The sequence below is a fragment of the Dipodomys spectabilis genome, unplaced genomic scaffold, assembly GCF_019054845.1.
Source record: "Dipodomys spectabilis isolate Male_0828 unplaced genomic scaffold, ASM1905484v1 ptg000014l, whole genome shotgun sequence".
In the NCBI taxonomy this organism is placed as follows: Eukaryota; Metazoa; Chordata; class Mammalia; order Rodentia; family Heteromyidae; genus Dipodomys; species Dipodomys spectabilis.
Window position 1 is genome coordinate 2,991,355 of NW_024870691.1, and position 25,968 is coordinate 3,017,322.

Below are 25,968 nucleotides of genomic sequence, written 5' to 3' on the forward strand. Positions count from 1 at the left end.
AAGCAAAAAGAAAAAAGCCGGAAGTGGCGCTGTGGCTCAAGTGGTAGAGCGATAGCCTTGAGCTGAAGAGCTGAGGGACAGCGCCCAGGCCCAGGTTCAGGCCCCATGACCAGACCCAACAAAAGAAAGAAAGAAAGAAAGAAAGAAAGAAAGAAAGAAAGAAAGAAAGAAAGAAAGAAAAGAAAGAAAGAAAGAAAGAAAGAAAGAAAGACAGACAGACAGACAGACAGACAGACAGAAAGACAGAAAGGAAGGAAGGAAGGAAGGAAGGAAGGAAGGAAGGAAGGAAGGAAGGAAGGAAGGAAGGAAAGAAGAAAGAAAGAAAGAAAGAAAGAAAGAAAGAAAGAAAGAAAGAAAGAAAGAAAGAAAGAAAGGAAGGAAGGAAGGAAGGAAGAAACGAAGGAAGGAAAGAAGGAAGAAGGAAAGAAGGAAGAAGGAAAAAAAGAAAGAAAGAAAGAAAGAAAGAAAGAAAGAAAGAAAGAAAGAAAGAAGAAAGAAAGAAAGGAAGGAAGGAAAGAAAGAAAGAAAGAAAGAAAGAAAGGAAGGAAGGAAGGAAGGAAGAAACGAAGGAAGGAAAGAAGGAACAAGGAAAGAAGGAAGAAGGAAAAAAGAAAGAAAGAAAGAAAGAAAGAAAGAGAAAGAAAGAAAGAAAGAAAGAAAGAAAGAAAGAAAGAAAGAAAGAAAGAAGAAAGAAAGAAAGAAAGAAAGAAAGAAAGAAAAGAAAAAGAAAGATAATGATTGAGAATGAACGGTTTGGAGTCAGGAGTTACATGGCAGAGGTGCTACCTCTATTTGGTATTAGGTCTGCCCTAGCCATGCAGACCCTGTGCAGACATTTCCCCTCTTCTTGGCTAAGTTTCCATCCTTTATGTGTTACCTAGGTATCTGCCATGCCTGGAGGCAGACACCTCCCACTCCTGCTAAATCACAACCTGGTCAGCCTCTGGTCACACTTTCCATTTGGCCAGAGGAGATTCCCAGGCCCTGAGGTCACATCCAGTGTGGCCAGAATTTTCCCCCACCAGGCCATATGTCATCCGGGCCTTGGCCTAGATATGTCATGGCCTGAGGTTGGGTCAACCCCCTTTTTTCACATGCCTCTCCACCATATATGGCATGGGAAGCAGTTCAGTAAATAAACTACTTTACCTGACTGAATACCATGTGGTGTTCTCTTCATTGGTTACCTAATGAAACTTACCTAATTAATATACCTTACACTTCAGAGTTTCTAGTTATGAATTCATGGATATTTTTTGACATATGTGAGATCAGTATCTACAAAACATATGTACTTACTCATCATTTAACAGTATAATTCTGACTGGAATCTTTTTTCAATTTTTTAATTTTGAAAATAATGTACAGAGAAGTTGCAATTACATTTGTAAGATTATGAGTACATGTCTTATTAAGCATTGGTGCCTCCTCCTTTGTTTCCCCTTTTCATCCCTTCCCATCTTCCAATTCCTCCTCCAAAGTTGTAAAGTTCGTTTTTTGACATAATGTGTTGTACATTTCATTGTCGCTATGGATCCACCTGTATACCTATTTACAGCATTTTTTTCCCTTTCTCTTCACAAAGACTACCAACATCTGAATTTTTAATAGCAGCCTAATTAACCTTAAAGTCTATTTTGTTTGCTTTGCTTTGCTTTGTTTTTAGCTTAAAGTAATCAAAGATTTGGTGGGACAATCTGAAAAGATCTCTGCTTTCATATTTTATAAATACTCTGGGCTACAACATGTGTGCTACCAGGTCAGATGATGGGACTTTGAAATACTAGAAAGCAGATGCACGTCATAAGGTCCACGGCTTTGGGATTTCTCAGATTCTTTTTTAAATGAAATTGTTACTAAGGTGTGTAGAGTGAGTTTACCATATCACAGTCCATGAAATGTGTATATTTTCCTTGTAGACAATGCCATCCTTTCCTGAGCTTTCCCCAAGTTTTTGCTTGTTTTGTTGTTGTTGTTTGTTTTTGTTTTTGTGCCTAACCATCAACTTCAACTCAGGATTGGTTGCTGCACCTGAGTTTTTGTAATCAAGGCTACTCTACCTCTGGAGTCCCAGCTCCCTATATGGCTTTTTGGTTGTTAATTGGAGAGAAGAGTCACAGATTTTCTCACTCCTGCTGTCTTTGAACTGTGATCATCAGCCTCCTGAGTAGCTAGGATTATAGGCCTGAGTCCCCAGTGTCCAGCTACTAATGTGTTGGTTTCATGCTTCCCTGGTTTTGTTACAATTTTCTTCGACTCTTGGCACTAATACTACATATTGCCTGCTCAAATCTGAATTGGTGGAACATGCTTGTATTTTGAGGAAGGCAGGAATAGGAAACTATAGGCCATAGGGACATATAAGCTAAACAAATCATTTGGAACATGGCATAAAGACAAGTAAATTTATTGCCAGTTGACTGTGTCTTGTCTTTACTTTTAATTTTACATGGCCTTTGAATGATGATAGACATATCCAAATGGCAATTGGCAGAAATAAGGTTTGTCATCCTGTTCTAAAAACAAAACAAAAAGCCACCCAAAAATATAACCTATGAGTCCAGCAATTTCCTCGAATTAGAGACCAATATGCCCTAGTTTATGAAAAAATGTCCTTTATTCAAGTGCTGCTACTTTTTCTAAATACAAATATAATGAAATCTGTAGTAGTCTGTAGAATTGTATACCACAGCTGTCATTTTAATTTACAAGAAATTCCGACTTTAAAATGTTTATTTATTCATTTTTTGACAGTTGTGGGGCTTGAAATCAGGGCCTGGGCACTGTCCCTGAGACTCTGTGCTCAAGGTTGTTAGCATTCTACCAATTGAGCCACAGAGTCACTTCTATTTTATGAGTTGTTAATTGGAGATAAGAGTCTTATGGGGACTTTTCTTCCTGGGCTGGCTTTGAACTGCGATCCTCAGATCTCAGCCTCATGGCTAGCTGCGATTACAGGCATGAGAGATTGGCACCTGGCTTTAAATACTCATTTTTAAAATGAACTGCTTGTTGCCTCTGGCTCACATATATAATCCTAGCTAGATTTAGGATTACAGTTATAAGAAACAAACACTAGTTAAGATTTTTTCATGATAGTTTGTATTGCCATGTTTTAATATTGTTTGTTTCTTACACTACAATGCTCTTATTTTTATTTTCACATAGGTGGGGATGATAAGTGCTAGCCAGTGTTGAACTTTCTTTTGTTGAGATGGAGGCATGTGCACGGTCTTTCCTAGAATGGCATGGAATTGAAATCCTCCTGCTCTCAGCTCCCCATGCGCCTGGGATGATAGAAGTATTCCATCACGCATAGCCAGGGGTTGAGGATCATTGCAGGTAACTCTACACTGGTCTGGAACTGATGTCCCAAATACCTAGCTTTACAGGCAAAACCATGTTATATTCCATTTCACATTGAATAGCTTATGTATATACTTAGAGAGTACAATGATAACACATTACTTGTTAAATACATAAAATAGTCAATATAATTAGCAGGTTTATCTCCTAAAACATTCAAGCTAATGTATTTTGGTAACCTCCTGACTCTGTTAGCTATTTTGGAATATACCATAAACACGAATACACTGACAATGTGAAGAATATTGGAAGTTGATAAAGATAGAGACAAGTTAGAATATGTGTAATAAATATATATTTATCTATTGCTCCTCTGAAGAATATTATCATATATTCAACATGACAATACCACCAAACATTGAAATGACAATAATTTTCCTACAGTGTAGAATTTCCCATTTCATAATCTGCCATCTTCAACTTTTTACATCTTTTTACATTATAAGTATGAATGTTTTCCTGTTTATTGTAATGTTTTGAAATCATTATATGATGGAATTAAAAATTTGTAGAGTCTACTGAAATTATCTCATTTTGTATGGATTTGTGATGCTAAATCATTAATACCATTGTTTCCTGAAATTTATGCTAACAGACTATATCACTAAATTATATTCTAATTACATCTTATTATTGTATTTTTATATTGGGTTCTACTGTTGCTGTTTTATGATATAGAATATTGTGAAGCTAGACTGAAACTTGCAACCCAACTGCCTCCAGTTACACTGTTTTATCACCAGGTTATGGAGGCTGATAAATATAACTCTAACTAATCAGGAGTTTGAGACCTGAGATTTAGTTCATACAGGCTGAGCATGAAATTTTAAGAGTCTCTCCTCTCCAGTTCACTACAGAAAGCTTGCAGTGGAACTGTGGCACAATTGGTAGATCACTACAGTCACCAGAAAGATACTCAGCCTTGTCATATAGCTCCTGAATTCAAGACCTAAATCATAGATATGCACAACACACCCTCAAACATATACACACACACACACCAACACACATGTACACTCACAGATTCTCTGGCAATGTTGTATCTTAAATTCTTTTCCAGAGATTGGGCAACAGCCCACTCATTTGTGAAGGTTTTTTTCCTGATTATTTTGAAGGAGGAGGATAGTTCATGGGACAAAGAAGACAAGACTTTAGTGAGGAATTCTTTATAAGTGACTAGCTTATAAAAAAGAACAGGAGCACAGTTTTTATATTTAAAGCTTACATTCCTTCAACTATAGTATTTTTCTATAATAATCATTGAATTATGAGAAGACAATACAGCACCTCTTGCCTCCTCCCCTTCCCTTCTGTCATAAAATATGACAAAAGTATAAAAAATACTCTATCTTAAAAAAATGTACATCTATAAAAAGGTCTGGCAATATGGGTAAGGTTTATTTTTCAATAATTGTATGATTTTCCACCTCTAAGTACTTACCTTTTTTCCAGATGACAGCACACTGGGGATTAAAGGGCAAACAAGATTAAGAAACAAAAAACTAACAAAGTCCTAGGATATAGATGTCAAAAATTGATGCAAGAAGTACATGGTAGGCTGAGAGGGCCCTGAGAGGCAAAATGATTTCTGCAGAATGAGAGGAATAGTGAGAAATAAGGCATGGATCTGACCTAGAAAGTGTTCCTTGAGGTTGAGAACATGCTGATTCCCAGACCTAGCTGAGGATGTTGGGATTTGACAATGTTCACATGTGTATAGAGTGATGTGGGAGGGGAGATTTCAGTCTCCACTATGTCTTTGGGATAGTCTTATGTGAGCAAGCAGTTTAGATCATTGGTCTCTGAGAGATGACACTCTCTACCTCACAATGGAATAGAATATGGAACTCTGAGAGCCAGACAACTGTAACTGACAGTTAGCTCAAGCCAGCTCAAGTGGCCTGTAGCTCAGGAACAAGGAAGTTCAAGAGACTCAGATCTCAGGCGTGAGAGGTGTGAGTGCCTCACTCAATGCTGCAGACATTGGATCAGTGCCAAAACACGAATCCATATTCTCAGGCCTTTTTATAAGACGAAACCAAGGAAATCACAAGGAAACTCATGCCAGGTATAACTATGACAGGAAACCTATTTAATCTCATCCTAGGCCACAGTACAACCTTCTTCTTGTGTGCTTTTATATGTGTATACTGAGAAAATATTTACTGTGTACTTTTCAATCCACGCTATTAATCATTTTGAAGTGTAATCCCAATTCCATGTTTCAAAAATCCATTCTTTTTACCACCTCAGTATGACAATGAGTCAGCCCAAACCCTGAATATGCCTTATAATATAGGGAGCTTGGACTCAGGCTTGTTGGAAATGCTGGTAATGAACCTGGTCCCTGCCTACCAGAAAGGTGATCTTTTCTATGTTAGAAACATTCTTTAACACTATAGAGTAGGAGACAATGGAGCAGTTTCTGGATATTGTTTAAAAAGTGAGTGTTCCTCTTTCAAACAGGGCTGAGACATCCTGGCAGATTATTGGAATACTTGGTAACTCTCTGAGACTGTTTCACTGGGGTCTGATCACAGGAGCTTGTCTTGGGACAAAGAAGTTCACTCCCCGGCTAACTCCTTAGAACTGGGCTGCCAGAACATTTCATTTTTCACAGAAACTAGTGGAGCCTTAGCAGTTTGCTTGCTGAGAGACTAGGATTCAAGGAATGAGCCAGTGGCACCCAACGTCCACCCTAACCTTCTTGGAGGCCTTTGAAGGAATATAGACAGATGAAAAATGCAACTTGAGCTTGAATTCCGGGCCTGAGACTTGTCCTGTTCGTAGCACTCTATAATTTGATCCCCAAGTCCAGGTCTGGCCTTTGGCTGGTTCACTGAAGTATCTTTAGAATTTTACAAATTAGACTGTGTTCAAACTGTGATCCTCAGATCTCACACTACTAGTTAGTAAGATCAGAGGCATGAGCCACTGTGCACTTATTTGGACAGATGCATATAAGCATCCTCACAGAATTTACTTGAAATTGTGTAGACATATCTCCACTTTTTGTGGGTCATGTTTACATTACTCTGTGGGACTTAACCAGTCCCAAGTGTGTCCTGTTAGTTCAGAAAAAGGAGAAGCACAGAGTTATTCTCCTTCTCTCCTCCCATTGGTACAGATCCTTCTACCGTAACTGGGAGGAAGATGAACAAGATGAAGAAGAAAGTGGACGTTGGGACAAAGAGAAATTCTGTCCTTGAAAAATGGATATCTTTGAGGTTTCTGATTGAAAGTCAACATTCTTCTTTGCACACCAGTTGTGATTTCATCAGGGAGTTGAGGCTTGGCACTTCAGTGGATAGCAGATTACACATTGTGGATGCGGTTGTTGTTTTGGACTCTCATGGATGACAAGGAGGTCTGTGTATAACAAGTCAGATTCAGTGGAGAAACAAATTTCTCCTCCTATCACAGGGAGAATTTTAGAGTATTGTAATTGAGAAATTGTGAGGAGCATCCTGCTTGCAGGAGTCTCTTCCCACCTCCCAACATGCATGTCCTGCCAGAAAAACGCTATAGCCTCAGGATGTGGAGGGTGGGCTCTCATTTTCCTTGTCTGCCCACAGCATGGTTTGTTCCATCTTTCCTATGTGGATGGACTTCTACCATGATAATTTCTATCAGCACAAGTACCATGACACCATGAAAGAACTTACACAGTATGTCAAGCTCAACATGCCATCTTCAGACTTGCTCTTATGCTCACATATTCTTCTGGAGCAGCTGGAGGAACTCATGATCCTTGAGACCAAGGAAAAGAAGAAGAAGTCCTTGTTTATATGCCTCAGATCTGGTGAGTATGGATGGAACCTGAGTCTCTAGGTCTGTGCCTGATTGGCCAAGAGCCCTTAGTACGCCCCAGCTTGCAAAATGTCCTTTTATAGATATTCTTTGCCAGGTAATATCTGTTCTCCTTTTAAAACAACTTGGAAGTAATCACTCATTAGAAACATCCTACCTTCTCATCAGTGTTCAGTCCAAACTCAAGTTCTACAGCTTCCCCCATTAGATCCTCATGAAAGTTTAGTCACACCTTAACTTCTACAGTTCTAAGACTCCTGAACCTATTTCCAGGCTCAGGTTTGCATCACTGTAGAACAACTCTTGCAGAACTCCAGATAAAGAACCCATCAGTGATGTCATCGGAAGCCATCACTAATCTACAGAAAGCCTGTGAACATAGAGGGCTTTTTTTTTAACTTGTGGAAAGGCCCAAACAAGTTTTGAGTCTTGTGGACATCTCACTGGTTCTGAACACCACATGTGATGCAAGTACACCTGCACATACAAGCAAGGAAGAAGATGATCCAGACTGTCTCCTATTGATATTCACAATCCACCTAGATCGGCGCCAAACCATTCAAAAAGACTCGTCTTGGTGTGCAGGGTAAATGTGTGCTAATGGAAAATGATCCCAGTCTATGTTCAGCAAAACAAATAGGAGAGGTCCAAACTCTAGATTCAGTTGAGGAAAGAGAGTCTTTCCTCACAGAATACCCAGACCAATCTGTCCTCTTGCAGGCGATCCAATTTCCAATTAAGAAATTAGAATTTTTTCCCTCCCTGGACTCAGGAAGAAAATCCTGTCTTTGGTGATGAAATAAATCCCTTTGAGGACTCAGAGGCAGAATTTCTGCCTGAAGGCAACTTAGAGACCAATCTAGATTTAGAGATTCCATTCCCCCTTCCTAGAAAAAAATCTTTATTTTTCTTTTTGTTCTGATTGTTGTAAAGTGTTAATTCTATTTATTTTTCTAAGTTTATTAAAATATCAATGCTTTTGATATATTGTAGATTCATGAATCTTAAATACGTTTCTTTTTAAGCCTACAATCTGAAGCATCATGCATATGTGTGCTGTTGGGGAAAACACAGAATGACAGGGGGCTGTCCAAGAGAGCCTACTGTGTATACAGGGAACTGTTAAATGCACAGGGAGCGGCAAAGAAGCCAAGCCATGCCTGGATGGGTTGATAAGGTGGCTAGAAAAGGTCTTGGACAGCAGATAAGATGTCCTAGAAAGCTATTCTGTCAATTGGGACAAATGACACAATACTTATAGTGGTATGTGGGACACTCTTCCAACAGTTAGTTCAAATCTGTATATATTTTCTTTGTGCTTTGGGTAAATATGGAAGAAAAATTTACCTACAATAATATAAAAATCTCCTTATGTTTGATATTTGACAAAATATATAGGAAATATGTATACTGGAAAGTAAAAACTATCATCAATAGAAGAAAGAAGGCTTACATAGATGAACAAACACAAAATCAGGCAGGAAAATAACACAATTAAATCAGATGTATGTAAATACATGTTATATTCTTGATGTTATATATAGTATATTATATAATATATGAAATTGAATATGATTTTTCAAACTACAAAGGCATTTAAATTTTTAGTCTTGAGTAATTATTTCACAAAATATTAGTGTAAAATATTTTGGGGGAAACACAGCTATAATTTGATTATAATTATATGATTATATGAATATATATTTGTGTGTTTCTAGATCTAACAGTGATTATAAATAGATGAATAAACATATATATATATATATTTATATATATCTGTCTAAGAAGTGAGTATAATGAAACTGACTACACTATGTATAAAAATGAAGCTATGAGTTGAGTCCATGTGACTCAGGCCTGTAATCCTAATGATGTGGGAAGCTGGGTTCTGAGGTTTAGTCTCTCTTACCCCAAAGGCCTTAGATTTTCAGAGGAGGCCTGTGTCCTTCAAAGACACACATATGCAGTGGGATCACACTCCCCAAACCCAGAGGAAAGTCAGCAGAAATCAGGACAACCTCTTATGACACTCTACTCAGTTTCTGTACCAAGATTGCCATCTGTAGAACATCCATCAGATAGAAAGTAGGCATTTCCTCCAAAAGGGTCTAAAAAGAGCCTTCTGAACTTTAATCTTTGACTATACTGAATTAAACCTTATTTCCCTTCCCAAGCTGCAAACACATAGAAATATGGCAAGGGCTCAAGAGAGATGGACAAAGACTTACAAATACATAAAATTATATACTCTGTTTCAGTAATTCAATGACAAATCACCAAAGCATGTCTTGAATTTTTCTTTTTTTAAAAGAAATAGAAACATATTCTGAGTGTATCAGGAACTGGATGATAGTTTTGTTGTTGAATTGTTGAATGCACTCCTGGGCAAAGGAGACACATATATGGAAGAAATTATGTGGGGGAGAATGTCCTCACACAGCTTCACAAAATAATGGCTATAATTTCTATGATGTCACAACCACCTTTGCCATAGCAACAAATAGGTGTCAGGCACTCGTTTTGCCCTGAAGTGGACTCAACAACACCAACAGGCACAAAGAATGAAAGGGAATGGTTACTAGCCACCAGACTTCAGCTTGAAGAGCTGTCCTGAACACAAGTTAGGATAAATCGAGCTGGGGAAGGTTGATCTCCATGTAAGACTCCTGAACACTAAGGATTAGGCACTATTATAGATATTGGAGAAACAGAAGTGAATGTGGATCTCTCCTCAACAATTTCATGCTGAAACGAAAATCAGAAATCATAATGATAATTCCTATAAATCAGAGACATGACATTGGTGATTTTGTAGCAACAACTTCACAGTGAGGATGGGAGGAGACAACGCTGAACAAGAGATAGTTGATATGGGAGCCATCATCCAGGCAATTATCTAGGAGCAGGAACTCCAGGCAATAAGAACAGCAAATACATCCCCCATTGATGGGAATGGACCTGACTTGCTTCAGAAAAGGAAAACAGCATTGACATGCTTGCTTGTGAAGTAAGAATGGAAATGTACAATGAAGAAAAAAGAGGTCAGAAATGAAGATAAGAATAAATTAGATAGATATGGGATACTACGGATTACAAGAAGAAAAGTTCTGATTTTATTATAAAACTGACATGACTCACTGGAACCAAAGTGCTAAAATAGCAGTCAGACACATCTGATTCACCGAAAGAATACTTCTAAAATGTGATTCTATCTGGGCTCTGGTGGCTTACAATTGGAATCCTACTTACTCAGGAGGCTGATATCTGAGGATGAGTTTTAAGGAAGCCCAAAGAGGAAATTTGGTAAGACATGTCCAATTAAACACCAAAAATATGGATATGAAGCCTGTGATTCAACTGGAAGATCACTAGCCTTGAGGAAAAAACTAAGAAACAGCACCCAGGCCTTAGGTCCAAATCCCAGGACGTCAAAAACAAAGAAGCCAACAAATAAAATTTGGTGCTCAGTCATTCATCACTTAGCATTCTAGTTCAATGTATTTGGTATGAGTCTTGGAAATTATATCCTTAGCAAATGCTCTCCCAGGATATTTTGCTTCATTACCAACTTTCAAACCCCTGGCAGCACCAATGTCTCCTCCCAGTTAGCATAGCAGTCAGCCATTGGAAATTTGAAGATATATTTTATTAATCATAAGAATTCTGATCATCTTTCCACATACATCAAATGAGTAGTAGCCCCATTCCACTATTCTGAATGTTTATAATCCTCCTTTGAGTTAATAAGCATTAAAGCTTAAAAATTCTAGAGTGGTTATCAAATTAATTCAATAGTCATCATTCTTCTATATAAACATATGTTTATAAAAGGAGAGATTATTTGAAAGTGTGTACATGATACCTTCTATCTCTAATAATCTCAAGAAATAGAGTTTTACAGAAACATCCTGATTGCTTTGCCAAAGGAAAAGATAAGAGTTTTAAATAAGAGACCTAACTTCTCAGAAGGAAAATGCTATTGGCTTTAGAACAATTTCATTTGTCTAGAACTGTGGAAATCAGTTTCAGAAATGCCAGAGCCTAAGGGTATTATTCAAATCACATTATCATGAGGTACAAGCAGTCTGTCTATATCAACCTTCCAGGAAAAAAAAAATCAATGAAGGAAAAGCAATGCTTCTAAAACAAGCATGTTGGTGATGGTTCATGCTTGTTATCCTAGCTAGTTAGCAGTCTAAGATGAATGGATCCCAGTCAAAGCCTGGCCAGGAAAATCCTTCCTGTCTGCAACCAGCAGACAGGAATCATTAGCTCTGTTCCTGAAGCCCAGATGGACAGCCTCTGACAACAGACATCCAGACACACAATAACATCCCTATTTGAAATATTATCAAATATATTCACATAATATCTTCTGTTTGGGAGATAATATTTAAAAGATATATCAAAGACAGTTCAAAATGGCATTTAAAAAAGGCAGAGTGAAATTAGAAATATGTACTCACTGACTGAAATGCAAGTAACTGCCAGAATGATGTTAATGGGGCTAGAGGCCCATTTGGTAACTTATCCACACAACCATCTTTCCTCACATCTTGTCAGCCTGAACAGTGAGACTTTTGAAATTCAAGGAATGTGTGTGAGCATATAGCTTGTAAAAGTAATAATGAAAAGCTAGGCATTGGAAGCTCAGGCCTGTAAAACTAAGTACTCAGAACTCTGAGATATGAGGAACTCAGTTCAAAGCCAACTGATCAAAAAAGATTCTTACCTCCATTTAAACAGTAAATACAGAAAGATGAGCTGTGCTTCAAATGGTAGAGCATATAAAAGCTAAGCAAGAGTACCTAGGTCCTGAATTCAACCCCAGTACTGCCTCTCATACACAAAATAATCATGATTACACCACAGTACATATGTGCATACATGTTGACAAGGGATGTAGATGAATGGGATGATGACATCAATTACCTCACCTTTAGTCTCAATCTTTCTGTACAGCGTAGCACAGTCTGTGAAAAGCCATAGGTGAAATCTTTCCTCAAAATCAGCAGATACATCCTCATTGCCCTCTGCACATTTATATTATGTATACACACATATAAGGGCTATATTTTCTAACTAATTTTCTTTTTTTATTGTGAAAATGCTGTACAGAGAAATGCATAATCTTACACACATGCTTCAGAATTATGTGCCCTTGTTTAGGTTTCATAGGGAGCACAATATATCCAGCCTCTGGATCATTCTTGTAATCTTAGCATTCACAAGGATGGGATCTGAGGATCACAGTTTGATGCCAATCCAAGCTAATAAATCCTCAATTTCTTATCTTCAATTAAGTAGAAAAAGCCAGAAGTGGAGATGTGGTTCGAGTGGCACAGTGACAGCACTGAGTAAAGCAATCTAAGGAAGAGCTCCAGACCCTCAGTTCAAGCCTGAGTACTGGCCCACTAGTACTTCAAACGCCAACCTTCCCCCAACAGGAAACCAAAAATACATCAAAATATTTTGTAACTTGTGAAGCAAAATCCAATGAGGCAACATAGTTACTAGTTTGTTGATGGGTTGGGGGGGAAACCCCAAATTCAACATGTGTTCAAATAACATAAAGAACAAGCAATCAAGTAAAATTTCCCAGTAAAGAAACTTCCTTAGTATTCACTGGGACCCCTGACAAAGATACATTTTTCTATATTTTTTCTAAATTAGTGTTTTTTTTCAGTAAGGTAATTAGTACAAACCTTTGTTGTAAGTTATAGGAGTTATTGGAAGCTCCAAGTGAAGGTACAACAAAAAGCATACAATATTACAAGTTTCTATGCCTCTGTTGAGACATTAGAAACTTGTTATAGTGTGGCCTCTCGGAAACAGAAGGGGGATGCTCAGCCTCACTGGTCAATTCAAAAGAAATGCAAATCAAAACCAAAACCACATTTAGATCCCATTCACCACAGTTAGAATGTCCACTATCAAGAAAACAAATAATAACAAATGCTGGGGTGGATATGCCTAAATGAGAACCCTACCACACTGATGGTAGGAATGTAAGCTGGTTCAACCACTCTGAAGGCAGTATGGAGGTTCCTCAAAAGACTAAACATAGAACTCCCTTAAGATCTAGCAATCCCACTCCTCACAGTTATCCAAATGATCTCAAACTAGGGTACAATAAGCTACCAGAACAACTATGTTCATTGCAGCATTGTTTACCATAGCTAAGATATGGAGCCAACCCAGTCGCCCCTCAATAGATGAATGGATCAAGAAAATATGGTATATTTACAGAATGTAATTTTATGCTTCTATCAGAAAGAGTGGCGTAGTCCCTTTTGTAAGAAAATGAAAAGACTTGGAAGAAATCATACTAAGTTAATCAAGCCAGGCCCAAAGAAACATGAGCTCTATGATTTCCCTCACTTGCAATGAGTAGCATTGGCCTATTACTCCTGAAAGTGGATTATAGTAGCACAGAAGTTATGAATATATACATGACCATACGAAATGATGCTAATTGAAATGAATGCCAATACATAGAAACGCAGGTCTTCTTTTGTTTAGTTGTCAAGCTTGATGTTACCAATGTACTGCAGATAGTTCATTCTTCTTACTTTATGTTATTTTTCTTCTCCTAGGGTTTTATCCATGGCAATTCCCATCTGTGATTCTGGTACCCTGAATTCTGTATATTCTGTTAATGAATCTGGGAAAGTTAAATGGATTTCTTTTTTACTATGGTTGCAACTGTCTTTTACATTTCAAGTACTTAACAAAAAGAATGTAAGCCAATCACGGCCAGTGGTACACACTTGTAACTCTAGCTGTGATCTGAGGAAAGTGGATTATAGCTAGACCAGGTTAGAAAAATCTGTGAAATTTTGATCTCCAATTAACTATTCAAAATCAAGAAGTAAAGGTTGGCTCAAGTCGTACTCGGCTACCCTTGAGTTAAAAAACTAAAGGTCAGCTCCCTAAGTTCAAGCTCCATTATTCACACACACACACACACACACACACACACACACACACACACACACACAGTTACCCTTGAAAAAAAAGCTAAAAGTCAACTCTTCGATTTCGAGCCCAAGTATTTACACACACACACACACACACACACACACACACACATACACACACAAACACATTTTATCTCAAAAATAGCCAGTGACCAGAAAACAAACAAGATGATATTTTTCTTTGTTTTCTTTCATTTTTGTCATGTTTATTCATTTATCTCTTTTGAGAAGTTAAAGGGGTCATTTTAAAAGAGAGACATGATGAACATGTTCAACAGTGGTATTCAATTGGTACTATATTGAAAATGACTTATGCAACTTGTTTGTGGGGAAAGACGGGAAAATGAAGAGATGAAGGGAAAGGGTAACATAATCCAAAAAAAAGTGCACTCAGGGAAGTAGAGCTGTGGCTCAATATGAGTGCTATTCTTCAGCAAAAGATCTCAGAGACAGTGCTCAGGCCCTTGGTTCAAGACTGATTACTGACTGAAACAAAAACATATACAAAGGAAATGTAGTCATTACCACACGTATGAAACTATCTCCTCTATAGCAAAATAATGATAAGAAGAAGGAGGAGAAGAAAAATAAGAAGAAGAAGAAGAAGGAGGAGGAGGAGGAGGAGGAGGAGGAGGAGGAAGAGGAGGAGGAGGAAGAGAGGAGGAGGAAGAGGAGGAGGAGGAAGAGGAGGAGGAGGAGAAGGAGGAGGTAGAAGTTAATAAAACCAAACCAGTGAGAGAGAAAAATTGAGAGAGCAAGGGAAGGGGTGATATTTCAAAAAAGAAATATATCCATACCTGACTTATATGACTATAAACTCTGTGTACACATATTTGTAATTATAATACAAAGAAAAAAACAGAAATATAGTTCTGGAGGCATAACTCAAATGGAAGATCTGACTAATAAGTATGTGATACCAAGTTCAAAACCCATTATCAATTTCCCCTTCAAAAATGGCTCTTCTCATCATGTGTGCTTTCCCTAGCTTATGAAAAGGGGTGCAAACAGTTAAAGAGAGAGCAAAATAAGCTATCTGACACAGAACTGTGCTTTTAAAGAGCAGTACTTGCTAGAACACGTGTTGACTAGAACAGATGATGACTCCATGTTTTCTGAAATAAATAGACCTAGTCAAACTTGAATACAGGCTCCACTGTATACGAGATAAGGACTCAAAATTAACTAAACTCTCTGGGGCTCAAAGTCTTCATAGTTAAAGTGAGCATAACAATACAAATCTCACATTATGAGATCTGGATGTCATCAAACCTGGAGTCGGTTTTATCTTAGGTGTGTTTGAAACACTCAAAAGCTGCTGGAAGGAGTATAAACTGGCCTGATGTTTACTATATTACTTAACAGTAAAACAGCAACTATACAGACTCATGGCTGTTTTCTCATACTGAGAAAAGAGGATCAAGGTTCTAAGCCAGAACAGGAAAATGGATCAGACTCATCTCCATTGACCTCTAAAAAAGCTTGAGGTGGAGTTTGGTTCAAGTTGTAGAAAGCAAAAATCTCAGGAACAGTGTCCAGGCCCTGAGTTCAAACCCTAGGACCAGCACAAGCACACACGCACACACCACACACACACACACACCACAAAAACACATACACAAACACACACAATTTTGTATGTTCCTATCACCCCACTTAACAATACTTTCCCACTTCCAAGCTCACAAGTTGTTGTTTTGTTTTGTTTTCAAAGGGACTTGCTGTGTAGCTCAGGTTGCTCTTAAGCTTACAGTCCTCCTGGGTGCTGTGATTAGAGGCATGTCCACCATAATTGGCTTCACTCAGTAACTCTATAATAATTTTTGCAAGAAATTCATTCATACTCATGAAGATATGTGGCTTAAAGCTGTTCATATTAATATTCTAATGTAAAAAATGTAAATAATATAGCTGGATATGGTACTATACTACCACATGGTAATGCCAGACAGAAGTAGGAGTTGCGGAAAGCCAGATTTACACTGCACAATCTTGTCTCCAAGGAAAGAAATTCTGTAAATATAAATCTACTCTGAGACATACAATATGTTAAATTTATATAATGAAAAAACTAGATTATTTTTAATGGAAAGAAAATCTTGGCAGAAAATTTGAAAACGTATATGTATATGTATTTAAATCTGGAGAAATAAAATTTCAAGTGGTATTATCTGTATTTTTCAGTCTGTCACCTACCGATTTACTGACACGTTGATTTCTGTTTAGTCTTCACAAAACACTGTTCTCTCACATAAGTACAAAAAAACTGCAAAACAAAAAGTACAAAAAGTGCATTATCATAAATGCAAATGTAGTTTATTCCCTACCATAGTAATTGGGAGAAAACATGCATTAAGTTAATGGCATTGAACACTGCTCAAGAAGGGGAGTAAAAGAGAATGCAGATTATGTGTTTGTGTGTGTGTGTTTGTTCCATGAGTAAATAATGGAGTCAGAAGTAGACCTAATATTCCTGTTTAGTCTTTTTGCTCAAAGCTGACACTCTACAATGAGAGCTACATCTCCACTTCTGGATTTTGGTTTCTCAATTGGAGAAATATCTCAGATTTTTCTGCATAGGCTGCTTTAAACCAGGATCCTCTGATTTTTACCTCTAAAGTAGCCAGGTTTTAAAATATGAGCCATAGGTGGACAGCAACTACATTAATATTTTTTGCATGTTTGAATGAATTTTAGAGTAAGACATATATGTTACTTTTGAGAATGTAGGAAAATAGTAATTAATATTTAAGAGATCATAAAACATACAAACCTGAACATAGAATTTAGCTGAGAATAGAATGGAATAAATCAAAATTACCTATGATAGTTTTCAGTCTGTGCACAGAAATGATTGCATTGTTGGAGTCCAAGGCCATCAGATAGCTGAGCCCCAGCTGGCTGCTATGCTCATGAGGCCAGCTAGTGATATTCACAAGAATGTGATGTTGTTGGATGGCAGGGATCAGCTTCAAGTTCAGAGATCAATACCCATTGATCTCAAACCCTGATATTTTGAAATACATTGTACTTCCATTATCCCAGCTTTTCCTGAATTCCTAGAACCTAAAAAAAGTTTCAGCTTTACTTAGTATTTAACATTTCTTTTTTTCTCTCTCTTTTTGTCGGTCGTGGGGCTTGCACTCTGGGCCAGGGCATGACCCCTGAGTTCTTTAGCTCACAGCACCTCTTTTGTGTTTTATGGTGGTTAATTTGAGATAAAAGTCCGATGAAATTTCCTGCCTGGGCTACCTTTGAACTGCGATCCTCAAAAACAGCTTCCTGAGTACCTTGGATAATAGACACGAGCCACTAGTTTAACCCGTTTCTTACTCTATCCTCAAACCCGGTTAACCAGAAACCTAATCCAAATCACATTCTGATTTAACACCAAATGGCTAATGTAAGGAAAATTGTCTAGATTCTATTCAATCGTACATTTTTTTGGCTTCTATTTCTTATTGGAAAACTAAAATTTACCTTAAAGCTTATCCTTCCCTAAACTTAACCGGAACAAAAATACCTCACACTTTAAACCAAATTTTATCTGAATGTTTAAAGTAACACAGACTGGTTTCATTCATTCTTGCCATTCATTCCTCTTAAAATATGTGGCAGTTTTACACAATGTCTTACATGTTTTTCTCATCCTAATCTGCTCTAACTGGCACACCTTGCCTAATCCTAAGCATACATATAACTGAATCATCATGTTAATAACAAGCCACTTTTTCATATTTATCCCAACTCTTGCTCAGCGTGGAGGTCTAAATTTTACTTGCATTTTGAACATAAATTTTAAGTGTTTTTCTATTTCTTGTCAGGTTTTATTGTTCATTATTTTTTAAAAATTTTATTTTGTTGAAAAGATGCTTTAAAGAGGGATTAGTTACATGTGTAAGGTAAGGAGTACGTTTCTTGTTGAGCATTGTTACCCACTTCTTTCTTGTTCTCCCACTATTCCATCCCTCCACACTTCCCTTACCCCTCCCTCCCCTGGTGTAAACTTTATTTTCAACATAGTGTCATGTGAGTATCATTGTTGCAATGGGTCATCCTGTGATGAACCTTAATTTTCTATTTCTCTAATCCTAATTCTAATTCTGTTTGGGATCCTAACCATAACCATAATAATAATGATAGCTCAATTCAAACGTTAACAAAAAATATTTGGGTTTTTATTCATCCTATTAATTCAATGTATATCTTGAATTAACTTGCAGTTTAGCTTAAATCTTCCAAATTAGTTTATATGCGCATATATAAAGTTGTAATTTTATGTGAAAAACAGAATACCTTTGGAGGAAGGAGTAATGAGAAGGATATAGAGGGAGTATAATCAAATATGTTAAATATATTATGGAATTGTCACTTCTGACAAATAATATCTATTAACACAATAACTAAAAATTAATAAAGATCACACTGCCTTCTAGTGTTCTTTAAGAGAGCCATGATCTGTCTTCTGAAAAAAAAAACAACAACAAACTCGTGTTAGATAAACTTTGTCCATGCATAATTTGTATTGTTTGCCAATTAGTTAACTTAATGAATAAAAATTTATCGAATAAAATTCCTTGACAAAAAATATAAAACACTTACTTAGCAATTGTTTGAGAAAAAGTTTTTGTCATGTTTTAAGAAACGGAATTGCTATTTCCCTACAAAGCAATGAATTAAGTTTACTAATCTAGTATTTGTAGTAAGTTTAGAGAACATAATTGGCATGAAAAACAACTAAATATACATCTTGTTTCTTGAATGAGTGATATTTTAAACATTGTCTTTTATTCAAATAAACACTTAGGTTTACATTTCAAAATAAGTGCAATTTTATCTCCTTTCAGAATAAGTACTTACCCTGCAATTAAATGTACTAGCATATTCAGGTATTTAAAAGCTAAATTTTCTATGTTTGTTATGTAGCTCTACATATTCAGAATGACATGATTTTTTTATTCATATATGTCTAACCTCAGATTTTTGCTTCATCAATATAAATTTTCTCATGAGGTTGTAGTGAGGGCTACAGTAACCAGAATGATCTAAACCATTTCCTGAATTCTAAATTTTAAATAAAATCATTTTTAAGCTTTGATAATATCATTTATGGTCTCTTCAGAGAAATTAAGCTAAAACAAATGATACTTTTTAAACATTTCACTCACATTGTAAAGAATATTAACATAGGTCAACAAGAGACTAATTATTTCAGACTCATCATATTTAGTGATCTTAGTGTGAAGAATGTAGAGAGTAGAAGGTCCTTATACTCAATAAATAGTATTGGCTAAATTAAATCATTATCTGGATTTCTTATTTGGAGGTTAATCACATAGAGACAGGAAAATAATAAAAAAATTTACTTTGGTTTCAACAGAAAAAGATATTTGTGCATGTACCACAGTTGCTTTATTAGTTTGTAGTTGAACACTAGACTTCGATTTATATCTTGGCTGTTGTTATGAATAATGTGAATAACAATGAACTACAGATATATTTATGAGTTACCCAGAGAGAAATATTCACATGATTGGTGGGTCAGATGATATTTCAACTTAGGATTTCTTTTTTTTTTTTTTTTTTTTTTTGGGTCTGGTAGTGGGGCCTGAACTCTGGGCCTGGGCGCTTTCCCTCAGCTCTTCAGCCCAAGGCTAGCGCTCTACCACTTGAGCCACAGCGCCACTTCCGGCTTTTTCCTTTTTGCTTATGTGGTACTGAGGAATCAAACCCAGGGCCTCGACCATGCAAAGCAAGCGCTCTACCACTGAGCCACCTTCCCAGCCCAGGATTTCTTTAGAAAACTGCATACTACTTTCTACAATGAGAACACTAACCTGTATTTTGACTAAGAGTATAGAAAATTTCCTTTTCTCCACAGTGTCGCCAGCCAACATTATTACCTTTTGAGTTTTTTTAAAGGGTAGGTTTTTACTGTGTGCAGTACCCAAGACTGGCCTTAGACTCAAATCCTTTTACTCCAACCTCCAATCACTTGGAATTACCAGCCTTTACCACCACACCTGGGTCCTTGGATATTTTTGATAAGAGTTATAATAGTTACAAAGTAGTATTATAGTAATTTTGAATTGCATTTCTCTAATGACTTCTGCTCACAAAGCATTCAGCCAACATAGACGTTTTATTAAATACAAATTTGTAAATCCACAGAAGATTTTCAGGGATTTTTGGAAAACATGTCTATTCAGAATTTTTGTCCATTTTTAATCAAGTTTCTTGTTAATCTCATCTTTAATCTCTCTATAGCAAATCAATAATTAATTCAAAGTAGTAGAAAGGAAAAAATTAAGCAGCTCCTAACATTTAAAATTTTTTTAATAACATGATATTGCTTAAATCATTTTCTGTTGAGGCTTGAGACTATATAACTCAATTTAGTTAGACCTTTTACAAGACTATATATAATTTATTTATTTTACTTTGTTCTTTCCAAAGGCTGCATGACTAATTTCACTTGGTTTCTTTCAGTTTCATGTAGTTCAGATTTAAAACTGAAGAATAACTGGAAGGAAGCAAACAAAAAATATATTTCCCCTCATCTGATGATGCCTCTACAAGAATGAGGAAAGTGTTGATCCTTCTAAGGACCTATGATAGAATATCAAAAAGACAATTTATTCTTCTAGGTCTTCCTTATCTTTGCGATGTAACTTAAATGATGTAAAACACAATATACTGCTCAGATACTTTTATGTTCTATCAGTTTTGCACATTTTCATATGGATTTCACCTCTGTCTACAACATTTCTTCATCGTTCTGACCCTGATACTTTTACATTATCATGACATAAGATAACCAGTTTGTTTTACAGCATGAGAAGTTATCCATCTGGCTTCCTTGGAAGCAGAGCATGGTCAATAGATATTACTTCTGGTTGCTCACACTACATGTAATGGTTTTTGTATTACTTATCATATTCTATTTGGTATTTAAAAAAGAATGCTGGCTAAACTCAAAGCTCATTCATAGGTTTATGTTAAGTGTTTCACAAGTCTTATTCTCTTAATTCTTAAGATAACATTCGCTATAATGCTAATGTTATTACCATTGTAGTGTTGGGAAAAATTGTAGTTAAAGACACTAAGTGCATGGCCCAAAGACACACACAGTGAGGAAGGAAATGAGTCAAAGTTTCCAAAAGTCTTTCAGTAATACCAAAAAGGTGGGTAAAATCTCTCCATTCTCTTACACTCTCAATTCAATATTCATTTTGTCCAAGAAATAATAGCATAGCAAATATTGCCCTTGGTGATTGTTTTCTATCACATTTTGTCTTCAACACAGAATGTGTTGGTGACATTGGGTTATCATACACAGAGCTGAGCTTACAAATTGAGGTCGGAAGACAGCCAAATTTCTTCTGTCACACAGTTCCAGTTTCATTTTTAAAAAGTACTAAAACTTTTAAATATCATCACTTACTATCTTTTAACAATCCCCAAACTGACATATACTCACTTCAAAAGGCTTTCAAATTAGGAGATGATAAAACAGGCCCCCATGAAGTAAATTTTCTTTTATTTTTTAAAATTGTTCTAAAAGCCTTGTGCTGGCTGGTCACACCTATAATCCTATATACTCTGAATATTTGCTCTGGAGTCTGATTTCTGTGGATAACACTTGGGAGCCAATCAGGACCAAAAAAAAAAACTTCATGAAATTATTTTTCAAAATGTTTAATGAACTAGCAAAGAGCCATGAATTGAGATGTAGCTTATATAGTAGCTCACCAATCTAGATAGGAAAGGCCTAGCAAGACCTTGAAGCCCTGATTTTAAACTCTGAGCACGCCAATATACATGTATGGCGTGTGTTCACATGCACGCGCGTGTTTCCTTGAGCGCTGCCTTACTCACACACACACACATTTATTCAAATTACCGTCATATCAGTGTTCTGCATTAATTTCTTTGTTAACGATATTATATGGGTAAAATACAGGAAATAAACTCTTCCATCTCAGAACATTTTTATATGTTTTTTATTGTAATAATACTGTGCACAGGGGTCACATTTACAAGGACAAGGAAACTAGTACATTTCCTAACAAGCATTGTTACCTCCTCCTTTATATTTCCCATACCATCCCTTCCCTCCCACCTCCACAAGTATACTCCCCTCCCCCTTCTTTCCCCCGCCTAAATTGTAAAGTTCATTTTTCAACATAGTGTCTTGTGCATCTCATTGTTACAATGGGTCAACCTGTATCCCTATTTGAGCATTTTTTCCCTTCCCCTCCCCAAATTAGAGAAGCATACATACAAGATGTAAGTGCACCAACTTCAAATACAGAGAAAACAGGGGTTATATCGTGGGGAGAAACATACAAAAAAAACAAAAAATTGACATCACACATTATAAGTACCTGAGAAACAATAGCAAGAAACAAAAAACCACTTGTGTCCCTATTTTGGGGTTCAATTTCTTTAACATCATTTTATCTGGTTATATGCACATATCTTTTGAACTTTTCTGCTTATCCCAGACATACATTTGTTATTGAAAATAAGGGAAATCATGGGACCTATGTTTCTTTGGACTTGGCTTACTTCAGTCAATAAATTTTTTTCCAAGTCTTTCCATTTCCTAACAAATTGGGCGATGTCATTCTTTCTGATGGAGGCATAGAATTCCATTGTGTAAATATACCATATTTTCTTGATCCATTCATCTATTGGGGGCATTTGGTTTGGATTCATATCTTAGCTATCATAAATAATGTTGCAATCAACATAGTTGTGCTGGTAGTTTTAGTATGGTCTTGTTTATGATCATTTGGGTACATCCCCAAAAGTGGGATTACTGTGTCATACGGGAGTTTTATGTAGAGTCTTTTGAGGAACTTCCATACTGCTTTCCAAAGTATTTGAACAAGTTTACACTCCCACCAAGAATGCAGTACGATTCCCTTGTGACCACACAACTTTCAGCATCTGTTGTTGTAAAAATATGGAATGCTACACAAATTTTCATGACATACTTGTGCAGGGGGCATGCTAATCTTCTTTGTATTATTCCAATGTTAGTGTATGTGATGCTAAATTGAGCACAGAACATTTTTTATATATAAAGTATAATTTTTATTGATTTTATTAAACTATACAATTCAACAAAATTAAGTTCAAAAGAATTGTTGTGAAATTTTAGAATCATATATTTCTTACATAAGCACACAGTTAGGAATAAAATCAAGATAGACATGCCAAAAACAAAATAATTCCAGATATTTGTAGTTCAAGATATGTGTAGGAGGAGGAATTCAATTATTCTATACAAGGCACCTGTCAAAATGAACATTGCAGCAAGTGTTTAGGTTTGTTAAAAGTTTTAAGGTTTTAAATATGCTTAATTTTGGGAATTTGCTTATATATGCCCAAAATAGGACCATTTGGCAGGTATAAAACTTTTCTATAAAGTATTTATTATTTATGGTAACAGACATTAAGTACTAAGTATTTACATTTCAGAGTTTATGGAAACTTTATTAATGAGAAGTTGCAAAGTCTTTGTGTAAAGAAGCAGAGTGAAGAGTTAAGACTTTAACTATACAGTTTCTGTTAAAACTTTAGGGATTCCTTACTTTATTTGATAGCAAGGAATAAATGATGATATAAGCCATAATGTACGCATGTATGTTACTATTCACACACATATATATACACATGTATACATGCACACATGGAGAAAGACACATAATTACAGCCAACACAAGTTTCACCAGTTGTTGAATATGCCTTAAACTGAATACTAGAAACAATATATGTTGAAGATGTAGTTGTCTCTAAGAGTTCATTTACCACTCCTCTTATCTCTTAAAACTGGTAGTTTTAGAGAGATTTGACTTACAAAATGCAGTACAAATGATAGCAAGTCACTTGGAAACCTCAGTAAGTATGTCATATGGTGTCTCCCTGCTCCTCAAGGATTGTCCTCTTGTAGACACTTTCAACCACCAATTTAGCAGGAGAATACCCTGGTAAAGAGTAAAGTTATAAGGCTTTAAATGGCATCCTTACTTGAGCTCTTTTTCCAACAACCAGCATGAATTTGTAGGCAGATGAGTGAGTCCTCAAAAAATTGGACTCTACATATATATTTAACTGACCCATGTGAAAATTCCTATGTGAGAAATGCTGACTGAGGTCTTGCTGATTTCCTGGCCAAGAAAATAAGAAAAAAAGAAAGTATTTTTAATGTTTTAAAGTTTGAGAATAATTTGTAACCTGTCAATGAAGGTGTAGAACACAATTATACCAACTGACAAAAAAAAATGATGGCATTTCATTTATGTGCTCTTGGATTTGGCCAGTGATTTTAGAGGTGTCTACACAAGTAGAATCAGCAAAAATCAAGCCAGCATTTCTTCATTTATGATATAAGGAAAGGTTACTGGTTGACCCATTGTAACAATGAAATATACAAGACACATTACCAGAGGATGGGTGAATGGGGGAGGTGGGGAGGTGTGAAGGGAAGGGATGGTAGGGGAAAACCAAAGGGGAGGGTAACAATGCTCAATAAGAAATGTACTCATTACCTTACTTATGTAACTGTAACCCCTCTGTACAGTATTTATAATAAAAATATATATTAAAACATACAAGGAAAACTTCTGTACTTATATGAAGTTGTATTTGTCACTCAATAGAAGTAAGGTATTGGTTTTAGGACCACAGGCTTATTACTTTGGATACTCTAAATCTCTACATGAACACAGTATATAATTTACATTAGAATCTGCCCACCAGCTAGTGCAGTATAATTGCTGTGAGAATTTTTATTACATTCTATATTTGTAATGAAAACTAAAAGTATATGTATGCACTATCAACAGATACAAATTTTTTCAGATAAATTTTGTATGCAGTTTGAGGATGGAATTGGAGAGCAATTTCAAAAAGCACAAATTTCATTAAAAAGACCAGTTTGCAAATTGTAACAAGGAGCTAATCCAGCATCATTGAATAGTATGGAACTCCAAGGAGAAGTACTTGAATTGAGACAATATCAGAAAGTGTAACAACCCAAGGACTTTTTAAAATGCAGCTGCTAGAATTCTCATGTAGAGCTTTCATAACAGTTTGTGAAGCACAAATCAGAACCTCACTGAAGTGTAGATGGTTTTCTCTCAACTTTCTGTCATGATCAGTCATTATCAATCAACATATAGCTAATCTTGAATAATCCTCTAATAAAATGTTGATGGAGTGTTTATATGCAGAAAACCTCGGAAGGCTAACTTTTTCCAATTAGGACAGTCTGTATTTTATGATCCAGCCGAGAGAAAACTAGGTAAGCATCCATTTACAACCTTCTGAATAGTTCTGATTCTGCCCACATCACTTATCTATCCATACCTGTGCCCGAGTGAAACGATTTTAAAATAATTTATCATTTAAAATTTAAATTTATGCTTCAGGGAAGATATCGAAGGAGAAGCTGGAAGCTAAACAAGCTCTCACATAGAAAACAGCTTTAGTACTCCAGTGAAAAGTCCTAAGCTGGAGAATCACACCAAGTGTGCCAGCACAGTACAGAGAGTTAGGCCAAAGAGGGAAAAACCGGGCAAGGAGACAAATCTGAGCACTTGCCAGCAGCTGTGGTTGCAGCTGGGGCGGGGGCGGTTGCGGCTGTAGGCGCCATACCTGCAACACAGAGAGTCTACGACAAAGGCGCCAGATGCAGCAGGTGAGAGGATTGTACTCAACACCAGCAAGAACTGACAAGGAGCAGACATCTTCATCCTTCAGATCGCAGAACAGAGATCACCCAGGAACCAGACTCCTGTGT

At 36.4% G+C, this 25,968-nt stretch overlaps 1 non-coding gene across 1 annotated transcript; it reads right to left on the reverse strand.

Moving 5' to 3' along the window:
- Positions 1–23,121: 23,121 nt before the first annotated feature.
- Positions 23,122–23,228, reverse strand: LOC122095365. The gene has a single exon (XR_006145112.1). It is a non-coding gene; the product is annotated as a U6 spliceosomal RNA (small nuclear RNA).
- Positions 23,229–25,968: the final 2,740 nt, after the last annotated feature.